This window comes from Chrysochloris asiatica, unplaced genomic scaffold (assembly GCF_000296735.1).
Source record: "Chrysochloris asiatica unplaced genomic scaffold, ChrAsi1.0 scaffold00143, whole genome shotgun sequence".
Lineage (NCBI taxonomy): Eukaryota > Metazoa > Chordata > Mammalia > Afrosoricida > Chrysochloridae > Chrysochloris > Chrysochloris asiatica.
The window spans coordinates 7,027,096-7,041,059 of record NW_006408661.1 but is presented as its reverse complement, the minus strand read 5'-3'; positions in this window follow the sequence as shown (position 1 = coordinate 7,041,059).

Here is a 13,964-nt window from a genome sequence, read left to right as displayed (position 1 = left end):
CTAGGCAGGTTTACATGGGTTAAATAGGACAGAGGTGAATAATGATATAAGCACAACCGTGGAACAACAGGGCTCAGGGATACAAAAATTGAGGCATGGTCTGAATAGGTTAAAGTGGGGAAATGGTGTTAAGATGCTTAGTGGTCTTTTAAATGTTGGTTTCCCTTGCCCAGTATTATAAAATAGACACTAGAAAGGGAGAGCGAGCAATAGCCAGAAATCTCACCAGAGAAAGCTTGTTAAGTCTATCTTCAGTCTATAACTCATTGGAATACCTAAAATGGGGCTAGAACTTTCCCAGTGAAGAAGTTTCCCTGTAGAGCCTTTGCATTTCAAAAGGCCATAGGTGGAATCCTGATCCTCATCCAGAATCTTCTGAGGTGGGACATTTCCACTTGAAAGGACAGGCAGACCAGTTTGGAGCAGCTAGAAGAACAGAAGATGCTTCTTGAAAGAAAAACCAGCAGGAAAAATTAAAAGCATTAATAGCAGTCCAATTGACTACTACAGGAACAAGCAAGTTGTTGCCCTGGGAGTCATCAAGACAAGTGGTCAGTTCCCCTCAAGGCAAACCCCCTTCCAAGACTGAAACTCAAATGGAATACACTAGCAGGCATATGGTCCTGCTGCTGACCACGTTAATCACTGAAAAGGGGAAGTGGGGAAAAACAGCAATGAAGTTGTGAACTAAGTCCAACCACATTCAATAGACTCCTGTTAACCTGGATTGATGAGACCTGGGGATTCCTGGGCCCAGGGGCAGAGACAAGGCCCAGAGGACTAGAACGGAGTATGTAGCATCCAGCTGATATAAAGTGAGGGGAGATGCTCAAGAACACCCACACTTGCAGATAGTACCCATTTGACCTGGCATCAATGGCTGCATGATCAGGACATGACTAGAGGAAGAAAGAAGAGTTAAAAAAAAAAAAGAGTAACCCACTGCAAGTGGATGAACTTGACCTATGCTTGTGGATTCAGTATAACAAAGGAGCAGACAAATCTCTACAGTGAGGATCATTCCCACCTCCTTGGTTTACAGGGTCAACAAGGATGAAGAAATTTGACATTGGCTACACAAAATGGGGGACTTCAAAGGCAAGAAGTGACTAGCTTACAAGCTTTCAATAGGGAACCTAGCTCCAGAGGATACAGGGAAAGGTAAAATCACCACTGAATTGTTTCCAACCTGTCTGGATGAGGTTGATAAAAGGTGACGGGAAAAGGACTCCTGTGCTTCAATAGGGATGATTGTTATCAGGTGTGACAGTGAGTGTTGGAAAGGTAAACATAAATATCTGGTAATGAAAGGAGGTGAGTGGCTGATTTTTCAGTCCAGGAGTAAAGATCTCTGGAACCATCAAGGGAGAAAAGTGAAGTGCTTTTCCTGGGAGGCAGTGACACTAGGGATTGAGGCAGAGATGATGACATGAAGGAGCAGCTGGGGACTCTGGTCTCAGGGAAGAAGAGGGGTTGTGTGCTAGCAGCCAGGGAACAGGCAGGTGGGATGTACTTTAGGTTGTTTGATGATGCATGTAGGGGATTGTGATCATTGCAATGAAACAAAATATGATAGGATGAATATAAAGATAATGTTCACCCATGTAAACTAACACATAATTCATAATAAAAAACTTAAAAAAAAAACAGAAAAATAACTGTAAAATCAGTTGGTTCACTGGAAAAATCCAGGGAAGAAATTCATCAATAAAGATGTGCAGAGGAAAAAAAGAATATATGAGACAAAAAGTTAAAAACAAAGCATAATATGGAACCCATGTAGGAAATCACTACTAAACATAATGGGGCTACAACAAAAGGACACATTAGTTTGTTTAAAGTGACTTACACTGACTATACATAGAGCAATCTAAAAACCAAAATATGACATTAATAAATTATATAACATATATAATAAATAAGGAACTCTAGTAGGTAGTGGATACAAGTCAGGCTGCCAACCTCAAGGACAACATTTGAAACTATCAGCATTTCCATAGGGGAAAGATAAGGTTTTCTGCTCTAGTAAAGATTTACAACCTAGGACATTCTATACAGGTTCACTATGAGACAGAACCAGCTCCATAGCATATAACCAACAGATAACTACAATAAATGGAATCCAGGTGTGGTGGTGTGGTGCTGTAGGATAATGTATGGGATCGCAAGTTCAATTTGAACCACAGGATTGGCAGTTCAAACTCACCAGCCTTTCCTTGGATATGCTATACAAGAATGTTGAGTAGGAAAAAAAAATATGAAGAATGCCAGAGAATGATGTGGGACACCATCAAGATTAATAATCTATGACTGATTGAAATTCCAGAACAGAAAGAGAAAAAAAAAAAAAAAGCACAGAGAAAATTGTCAGAGTTATTGCAGACAATATCTCTAACATCATAAAAGACAAGATGATAAAGCTTCAACAAACTGAACAAAACCTCAAAAGTATAGGTCCCAAAGGAAAAATCACCAAGACACCTCATAATTAAACTTTCTAAAGACAAAGACAAAGAAAGAATTCTGAGAGCAGCTTAGGAAAAATGAAATATTACCTACAAAGGAGAACCAATAAGACTAATTACAATTTCACAGCAGAACTCATGTAGACAAGAAGGAAATAGGGTGATATACATAAAACATAGAAAAGAAGCAAAAAATTGCCAGCCAAGAATCATAGTCCCAACAAAATTGTGCTTCAGATACAATGTCGAAATTAGAACATTTCCAAATAAACAGAAGTTAAAAGAGTTTGTAAAGCCAGACCATCTTTCCAATAAATAATAAAGGAAGGTTTTCAGACCGAGCTAACCAACAGTAGACAACAAGTTGACATTAGCATGTATCATATCACCACTCATAGGTCAACCCTGTTCTTTAGATAGTCTCTAAATTCAAGTGGGTTATACTTAAGGTCATGTTTTGTCTCTTGTGAACTTATTTTCATTTTCTTCAACTTCAGCCTGAACATGCTTATGAGCTATTAATGACCTGGTCCCTGGTCTTGTTTTGGATGATGATGTTGAGCTTCTCCACTGTCTCTTCCCACAGATGTGTCTACATTTGATTCCTGTGTATTCCATCTCATGATGTCCAAGTGTATGTTGTTGTTGTTAGCTGCTGTCGAGTCAGTTTGAATTCATAGCAACCTGTGCACAACAGAATTAAACCCTGCCCAGTCCTGCACCATCCTCATAATCATTCCCACACTTGAGCCCATCACTGCTACCATCATGCCAATCCATCTAGTTTGAGGGTCAGCCTCTTTTTTTGCTGACCCTCTGCTTTACCAAGCATGATGTCCTTCTCCAAGGGCTGATCCCTCCAGACAGTATGTCTGAAATATGATTCAAAGAAGCATTCTTACTGCGCTTTTTCCAACACAGACCTGTTTGTTTTTCTGGTAGTCCATGGTACTGTATTCATTGTAAAACAAATCTGTTGTTTCTGTTAAGTGCCATTGAGTCAGATTCTATTCATAATTACCCTGTTTCCATTAGTTCATTGTACTAATTGTTTCCATGTGTCTTCAATTTTCTTCACTCTTCCTAAGAAGGAAAGACCAAGAATTGTACCTTAGATGGCCACTTTTGAGCTTTTAAGAACCCCTGTTACTACTCACTGAATATAGAACACTGTCTTTGTGAACTTCTGTTGTTGTTAAAGTGTCAAGGAGTCTATTCTGACTCATAATGACCCTGTATAGGGTTTCTGAGGAGCAGCTGGTGAGTTTGAACTACTGACTTTGTTGTTCAAACTAACCTTGAAGCCCAGTTCTTATCCTACAGTGCCAAATCAGGACTCCATTTTTGGACTATTGTTGGGAGCAGCTGAGCCAAAGTTCCCTGACTTGGGGATAGTTTAACCAAAGGATTGCAACTGAACAGTTGTGGTCCAGAAACTTGGGCTGCTTCCAAGTCAAGCCCCACCCCAGACCTGAGGAACTTGCAGGTCTGTCTCAGGGGACAGGGAACTTGCAAGATCTTTCCTTGTATTTAGTTATGTCCTTTGGCTCAGCTGTCCTAGCCATCCTGTTCAGTGTTCCAACTTGCTACTACAGTTACAGTTTTTCTGATAAAGCTCTGCTTACTGCTGGTTTCTTCAATATAAGATTTTTTTGTATTTCTTACTCTCCCTTAAGCACCTCCCCTTGAGCTGTGTATATAATAAACTTCCTGTCTTGGTCTGTATCACAGTATCTCCAACAGAGTTCTGCATCCCACCTGGTCCCAACGTTACTTATTTCAATTGTGTCTTGTGTCTTTCTTTTATTTCCCATCTCCTGTCACCCCTACTCAGGTTTAATCTCTCCAGGCAAGGTCACAGAGAAAAGCCAGTTGTCAGATGTGGCCGTTGGCCCCAGCAATTGGCACCCAATGTGGGGCTTGAGTATAGGGGAACTTCTAAGTTAAGATGAGGTGACACTCCGAAGTGCACACAAATAATGTACCAAGTGAATTGGAGTTTCAACTGGGTGTAAAATCATGTGGATTTTATGGTTAAAGGACCACCAGTTGTTTGTAGATATGCTTAAGGCTTTATTGAGGGCCAGAGGAACTCCTATTAAAGGTGTTCACCTTGCTCAATTTTTAGCTTTTGTACAAGATACCTATCCCTGATCCCAAAGGAAGGGACTGTAAATGTGGATACCTGGGAGAATGTCACAAAGCAGTTGCGTGATTGATAAACTGCTGAAGGGCCTTATAAGATACCACTTTTTACATTTTCTCTCTGGATGCTTGTGCATGATAGTTTAGACCCTCGGTCTGACTCTGAGAGAGTGGCCTGTAACTCACATCCTGAGCTCACAGAGCATTTGAAGCAGACAGTGCAGTGATATGAAGAACTACGGTCACCCAAGTCATCAGCCCCACAGAAGGAGGAGTTGGGAGAACAGAGAGCCTCCACTTGTCCCCTAAACTATTCCTTAAAGGAACAAAGGGTCCCAGAAGCAGAGGGCTTTGACTCAAAATGAGAGAAAAAAATCAGAGATATGTTCCTCTTGGTTGTCTACGTTATCTCTGGCCGAGGCAACTGCTGCCAGCACGAAACTGAAAGTGCTTGGCTTAATGCCAAAACCCAGGGAGCAGATTTCTTGTGCTGTGCCTGCTTTGTCTCCAGTTCAAAAGGCCTTGAGAGAAGCAAGTATGGCAGGGGAGGATATGATGGGTTTTCGACAAGGAGTCTATCTGGTCCTAGAGAGGCCTGATTCTCAGAATCTGGGTCAAATGCTCTGAGAACATCAGTTCATCCCTTTCAAGATCCTAAAAGAACTTAAATCAGCAGTTTCTATGTATAGGCTTACTGATCCTTTTACTTTAGGTCTGTTGGATACAATTGCAATTGAGGCCCTATATCCATCAGACTGGCAGACTATATCTAAGGCCTGCCTTTCACCAGGAGATTACCTTATGTGTAAAACAAGCTGGCATGAGCTTAGCACTAAGCAAACAGAAAGAAATCAAAACCGTAATATTCCCATCACTTTGGATATGTTAGTGTGGATTGGAGATTATGCAGTAATGGCTCAGCAGCTACGTTTTACTGTTAAGACATATCAGTAGATCGATATAGCTGCACAAAGAGCTTGGAAGGAACTACCCACAGAGGGAGAAAGATCTTTGGATATATCTAGCATCAGACAACGTCCTTAAGAGCCTTTTCAGGAGTTCATAGCTTGCTTGTTATAGCCGTGGGATGGACTATCTCTGATTCCCAGGCTGGACAGCTAGTAGTGAAACAATTGGCTTTTGAAAATGCTAATAAGTATTGTAAGGAGGCCCTTCGGACTTACAAGAAGAGGGCTAATTTACAAGAGATGATTAGGCTTTGTGCCAAAACTGGACCTTTTTATGTGTAGGGAGTGACAACGGCTATTGCCATGCAACAGGCCTTCCAAGGGAGGTGTGAACCCATACAGTCTAGGTCCTATTCTGGTAAGCAAGGTTTGGGATTTGAATGTGTTCAGGATTTTTCTTAGGGGCCTTGGTTGCTTCTCCTACCCAGAAAATTGCAGCAAATGTCACTTGACTGTTTGATAACCCAATAAGGGTAAACCAATGGCCCATAACTAACGATAAATTGATTGCTGCTAAGGCCCTAGTCCTAGAACAATTAAACTCAGGACATATAGAGAACACTCATAGCCCTTGGAATACACCTATATTCATTACAAGAAAGAAATCATGAAAATGGCAACTGCTGCAACAACTTAGAGCTGTGAATAAGACCATGGAGATTATGGGATCTTTTCAACCTGGCCTCCCGAGTCCTACAGTTATCCCCTTTACAGATTAGTTGATTGTAATAGATCTTAAAGATTACTTCTTTACAATCCCTTTGCATCTAGATGATATAAAAAGATTTACCTTCAGTGTCCCAACTGTTAATAGGGAGCCTCATTTAAGATTTCATTGGAAGTGTTTGCCACAGAAATGGCTAACAGTCCTTGTTTGTGTCAGGAATTTGTTGCTTCTGCAATTGCTCCAATAAGAGAAAAGTATCCTGAAGCCTGTGTTATCCATTATATGGATGACATTTTCTAGGGCCACCCTCTGGAAGCTACATGACTGTTGATTTTTGGGGATATGCGATTAGCTCTGGAGCAAGCAGGACTGTGTACTGCCCCCCAAAATGTACAAAAAAATCACTTTTTCAGTATCTTGGCAGCATTATAGAAGGTAGGACTATTCGGCCACAAGCAGTTGCTCTAATACAGGATGTCCTGAATACATTAAATGTTACATAGGGTTGATCCCATGAAGCCTCTGCAAGTTTTAATTTTTCCAACATCACACATTCCCACTGGTTTTCTGTGGCAGGAAGAAGGCATAATAGAATGGCAGCACAGGAGTAATGCTCAGAAAAATGCTATAGCTCCTTTTCATACCTTGGTGGCTTACATGATTGCTAAGGCCAGGATCAGGACTGTCCAATTATTGGCCCATGAACCAGATATTGTGACCCCCTTTAACACAACTCAACAAGAATGGCTCTGGCAGTTCACTCCTGATTGGTAGATAGCACTAGCCAAATTTCCAGGAAATTTGGATAATCACTACTCTAAAGGTAAGTTGCTCCATTTCGTTAGTCAAACTGCTTTCATATTCCCGTGAGTGATACTTTCTCAACCCATCATGGGATCACTTGTTATATTCACAGATGGCTCAAGTGCTGGTAAGGGCGGATACGATTGTACCTTATTGACCCATTTTACCTCAGCACAACATGTTGAGTTACAAGCTGTCATATTGGCCTTAGAAGACTTTCCTATGATTCTCTTAATATTTTCTCGGACAGTAAATATGTTGTAGTTGTTGTTCAACAAATTGAAACAGCCACCCTAGGACATACTGGCAGTGAGGAACTTTTCCATCTTTACAAGCGTCTGCAGAGCCTCATTCGTAGGAGGAAGCAACCTTGCTTTGTTGGCCACATCTGATCTCATACTCATCTCCCTGGCCCCCTTGCTCAAGGAAACTCCTTAATCGATGCACTGATTGCTCCTGCAGTTGTACAGAAACCTTCCCCATATCAGCTTGCCATTCATTCATATGCTCAAGACCATCAAAATGCCTTATGAAAGGAATTTCATTTGACTCAAGAGCAAACTCGTGAAACTGTTCAACAATACTCTTTACGTGTTGTCCACTCTCCATGTCCCACCACAGGGGTAGAGCCCTGAGGTCTTAAACCTAACCAGTTGTGGCACATGGATGTGACTCATGTTCCTCAATTTGGTCCATGTGTCTATTGACAAATTTTCTGGGTTTGTTTTTGTGAATGCCAAAACTTGTGAAAATACCCAATGTGTCATACACCACTGCTTGACAGCCTTTGCAGCAACGGGAAAGCCATTCTTCCTTAAAACTGATAATGGGCCTGCTTACATGAGTGCAGCTTTTTCTCATTTTTGCTCTATGTACCACATCACCCATACCACAGGCATCCCATACAATCAAGAGCAAGCCATTGTTGAACGAGCTAACAAGACTCTTAAAATTCTCTTACAAAAACAAAAAAGGGGAGATAGTCCATATAAGCTTATACCTCACCTTCTGAACCATGTTCTTTTTATGGCCATCCTCACCATTCAGGTAAGTATGGTGGCGGGAACACCTCAGACATATTGGACTTATTTTCCAGATCCACCTATGGCCCATCCAGTTACCTGGGATGCCCATGTGCCAGTGCCGGTGTTCACTAATGTTACTGCCTTAATGGGTGGGCACAATAATGGATGTATTCCCACTACTTTTCATTCCCCATTTAATTATACAGGAAAGATTGCCTTTTTGCCCATATGTCTCTCTCTTAATGGGACATCCTTGTGCCTTGGTATTGTTAAGATGGAAAAATCAGCATTGGTTCAAAATGCTTCTAGGCATTAACAGAATAAAATAGTATCTTTTAAAGGATTTAATATTTTCTCTATTTCCCATAATACTCATTGCCCTTTACAGCACTGCCTTATAACACATCTGATTGGGAGTGGAAAAAAGTATCAAGTCACCTTCAAGGTATATGGCATCATACTAATATAAGTTTGGATTTAAGAGAACTTCATAAACAGATAATGGCTATACAAAATAGTAAAAATGAAGTCTTGGGCCCCGAGGATGTGGCCGACCACGTTGGATCTACTCAATGGATTTAATCCTTTTAATATACTGTGCCATGCGGCATTGGCTCCTTATTGGTGTTATTGTCTTGAGAATAATTTTGTTGCTTATTTTTACAGTCTTCTGCCAAGCTCTCCAACACCAGCTTTTCCAGATCCAACTGATTACTCACTGCCTTCATTTAAGATATAAAAAAGGGGCAGATGTTGGGAGCAACTGAGCTGAAGGCCCCTGACTTGGTGGTAGTTTAACAAAAGGATTGCAACTGAACAGTTGTGGTCCAGAACTCAGGCTGGTTCCTAGTCAAGCATCACCCCTGAGGACCTTGCAGGGTTGCCTCAGGGGTCAGGGAACTTGCAAGGTATTTCCTTGTATTTAGTTATGTCCTTTGGCTCAGCCTATGCAGCATTCTAGCTGCCCTAATCAGTGTTCCAGCTAGCTACCACAAGTTACAGTTTTTTTTCTGATGAAGTTCTACTTACTGCTGGCTCCTTCAGTACAAGATGTTCTTGTACTCCTTATTCTCCCTCAAGCACCTCCCCTTGAGCTGTGTATATAATAAACAAGCTGCCTAGGTCTGTGCCACAGTATCTCCATCAGAGTGCTGCATCCCATCTGGTCCCAACTTTACTTATTTCAGTGTGTCTTGTGTCTTTTATTTCTCATCTCCTGTTTAAACTCTCCATGCAGCTCACAGAGAAAAGCCAAATGTTGGACACAGCAGTTGGCCTCAGCAGATTATGTTATGCTAATTGATGATGGTGTCCCCCGAGGCTTGATCCTGAGTTCCTAGGCCTGACATCTCATCCCCTTAAGGTGTTTAGTAATATCTAATAAGTTTTATGGAATCCTAGTGTGGTACTGTGGGTTAATGTGCTGGACTGCAAAGTTTGTATATATGACCACGAGATCAGTCATTCTAGATGGTGCCTTGCTACCATTATTAATTGCTCTGAAAGGAATCACATTAGAAGTTTTGGATAGAGTGAGAGAAAAATGTTGAACAAAACTCACAATTATAAAAAATATCATGCTTACTGGTCAGATAGAAATGGGTGGAACCCCTGAAACAATGGTCCTAAGACATCTTTTAGATCTGGAAATGAATTCATTCCCATGACTTAGCATTTCAGCAAAACAAAAGACAGCTCTATAAGGAGAACAATAATGCTAGTGTGGTATGCACACCTTAGAATAATCAACCATTTGAGTTTAAAGACAGAATTTACCCAAAGACAATGATAAGAAGTAGGAAATAAGGTGAAATAGAAACAGGAAACACAGGGAGGAAGTGGTATAAGTGATGGTAGGAAATGCAATCAATAAAATGAGATAAAATCTGTATGAATTGTTGAGTGGAAAACTGGTATGCTCTGAAAATTTTCACCAAATGAATAATAAAAGGTTAAAATAAAGATTTCTTCCAGTTTCACTTTGTTCACCTTGAATGAACTGATTTGAACCAGTTTGAAGACCTGTCCCAAATTATAATAAACCAGAATTATAATCTAAGACATAGGTAGCCATAGTCACTCCTATCCCAACCCAGGAAAGTAAACTCCCTTCATTTCCAAGTCCAAAATTCCTTCTAGGCATCAGGGGAGTTCCAGCAAGATGGTGGACTGGGAAGACACACTACAAAAACCCTGTACAACCAAGATACAGGAGACATAGAACATAGATGAAAAACCTGGAACCAAGAACTTCAAAGGAAAGGTTAAAGAAGTAGACTAAGTTTTTTCTGGAAAGAAAAGTTGAACATGGCTTGCAAAAGGAAGAGACTGACCAGATGCAACAAGACCATCTTGAGTTTTTGTGAACAGCTTTGGTGACAGAAGGTGGCCTGGCTGAGCAGATTTACTCAGGTGACAGGAAAGGTGAGATTCCTTCTTTTTCCCCACACTCCTCTGAGGCAGTGGCCAGTTGTGACACTTTGATGTCTGGAGTCAGACAGGCTCAACTACAGACCTATAGAACCTGCAGAGCCACCAGACCAGCATTAATCTAGTAGAAACCTTCAAAACCAGCCACCCTGACCCCAGCTGCCCTGTGGTCTTGATATTGATACCAGCTTCTTCAGGGGCCTCTACGAACTATTTCCTTAATTTCCTGAACACATATCACACCTAAGCCTATTTAACACCTTCTAGGACTAAGAACACCACTGTCACATCCCTGCCACACCCACCTTGAAAGTTTCTTGGCTGGCAGGAGGTCCCCAGATTTTTCTCCTCTCTGGGTCCAACAGCTACATTGCTTTTGTTACCTTTTGCTAGTTCATTGTATTTGTATATTCTTTCTTCTTCTCTTTCCATTAACTTTAATTTTATTTTTTCTTTCCCCACTTTTGTTTTTCTTCTCTTCTTCTGTTTCTCATTACTCTCTTCTTTGGATCAAAAGGATCAAAAGATCCTTTTGATCTTTCTTTACTACTCTCTACTCTTTCATTTTATCTTCCCTCCCCCTCATATTTCCAAGTGCTTTTTAAAATTTCTTCAATTTATGTTTTCTCTTATTTTTCTATTCTGTAGTTTCATTTTTCTGTACCTCTTTTTAAAATTATATGCTTTTTTTTTTTTCTGGTTGCTGCCTGTCTTTATTTCTATTCTCTTTTATTTTCTCTTTTCATTATTGGTTGTTTGTTTGTTGAGTCTTTTTGTTTTATTGTGTATGTATGTGTGTGTGTGTGGGGGAATCTCCTCCTTCACACCCAACAGGAGACAGCAACTATGCCTATAACCCATCCACAATCATAACATTTGCAGCTCCACCCACTGGAAAAAATCAATTACCAGCTTCTATACCACCTGATCAATGATAGACAACACTAGTCAAACACTCCTTAAACTGAGGAGCCTGAATGGCAGATGGAGAATGGTGCACATGCTTTAATTCTCAATTACAGCTATAGGATACAGTTGGTGAGTGCCTAAAAGCATATCAACATGCACTAATCAATTAAATACAAATACAATAACACTACAGTGCTTCAGAGGCAATAGAAAATTTTAGCTCATATCAAGAAATGAGAATGGCTCACAATAACATAACCAACATGCAGAGACAAACTGTCTCTGAGAAAGAAACGGTAATGGAATTCTCTGAAAAAGAGTTCAAAAGAATGACATCTAGGTATCTTTAAAGAATTGACACAGTACACAGAAAAAAAATGAGAATAATTCAAGAAAACACTATGATGACAGACAACATAAATGCACATTTTGAAATGATAAAGCCTACAATTATAAATCAAGAAGATTAAAACTAGGATTTCAGAAATTTATACTGAAATATATTGAAAGGACAAAAGAATAGATTTGAAACAATGAAAGCGAGAATTACTAAGCTTGAATATAAATCTCATAAGACTAGTATGTGAGAAGAGCAAACAGTTAAAAGAATGAAAAAACATGAAGAAAGCCCTAGAGTTATTTGGGATACCATGAAATGGAATAATTTATGGGTGATAACAATTTCAGAACAGGAATGAGCACAGAGAAGATTGTTGAAGAGTTGTTAGAGGAAAATTTCCCTAATATCTTGACAGATGAGAAGACAGGCATACATAAAGTTGACTGAACCCTAAACAGGATAGATCCCAAAAGAAAATCACCATAATCAAATTTTCTAAAGCCAAAACAAGTAAAGGATCCAGAGTGCAGCTCCGGAAAATAAAAAGTTACCTACAAAAACTAAGCTCTGACTCTTCAGCAGAAAACATACAGTCAAGAAGGCAATTGGATGATATCTACAAAGATCTGAAATTTTTAAAATTGACAACCAAGATTCATATACCTAGCAAACCTGTACCTCAAATATATTAGTGAAATCAGGACATATACAGATATGCAGAAATTAAAGGAAATTGTAATAACTAGACCAACTTTACAAAACATACTAAAGAGTGATCTTTGGACTAAAAACCAACAACAGTAGATAATAATCTGACACTAACACAGATGACACCATCACCCAGAACTCAATTCCGATAAAGACATTTTAAAAGGAAAACAAACCTACAAAATTGAAAATCGGTAGCCAGAGATACCAATTTATAATGAAGTTAACTACAAAGTAAAACGAGAGAATAATGTAGGTACAGAATTTCCAAATAGCAAGGAAGCCAAGTAGATGTCATGTTAAAATGAAGCTTCTTCTAAGATATCACATTTTACACAGATTTTAACCAAAGCCTCTGAGGAAAAGAAGACATAATTGACACAGAAGGTATTTTTTCAAAGAGATTTAAAAATAACCAGCTAGTTATTCAAAAGATTATTTCATAACTCAGTCCTTTCCAAATCCTCCCCCTAATCTCAACTAAGTCTCCTTCTAGTTATAATTTATTTCATTTAATGTAACTTGTTTCTTTTCATCATCCTGAGGAGATTCTTATTTCATAGTTCAGTTTCAAATAGTAGAACTTCTATTGTTTTTGTTATTCTGAAGATATACAACTAGTCTCACCACCTTCATTTTTCTAATTCTTTACAGTTCTTGAGGGTATACTTGTTCTCTCAACTTCTTTGATTTCCTACATTTTATTTCAGTTTTTTAATGTGATATGCACTGTTATTATAATGAAAGTTTCCATCATGTGCTTCTATTTTCTGAGGTAAATATGCACACTAAGTATTAAAAATAATGTTTTCTAGACAATACTCAAAAGCTCCTCTTATATGCCCCATCCAGTACATATAATTATTCACCACTACCCAGATTTTTCTCAGATTTATTGTAACATCTTCTACAAAACTCCTGTCACACACTATCATTTCATCTGAGCATGTGAATAATTCAAACAAGGATTTTGAGATATGTTTGGGCAAAGTACATTGTTTTCCTATTTACATACTTAGCATTTGACTTAAGGTCATTTATTATAAACATTTTAAAGTATTTAGAGAAAAATTAATCTTCTGAAACGGAATCTGGATAATTTGTTCCTAGTTGTGGAGATGTCATCAAAATACTACCTAATGATATTATCAGTAACCATGCTAAACTGGTGCTAAGAGATCAGATACATTACAAGCGCTGTTTCAAAATCATAATACAAATTCTCCAGAAAGTTTTTTTTTTCTTTTGCATTTCAATCTATAGTAACTACATCTTCACTGAAGTCTTGAGACTTATTTTCTGGATTACCCATATGACATTTGTTTGACTGCTACACAAAGAAACTTAACTTTTTTATATACTGTTATCTTTTTTGAGTATAAAGCCCAGTCCCACATATTAGCTGATGAGTTCTTTCAGAGTAGGGTCTTCTGCTTATAAGAAACAGAGAAACAGAGATTTGATACACTGTAATTTCTGAAAATAATGTGTGTGTGTGTGTGT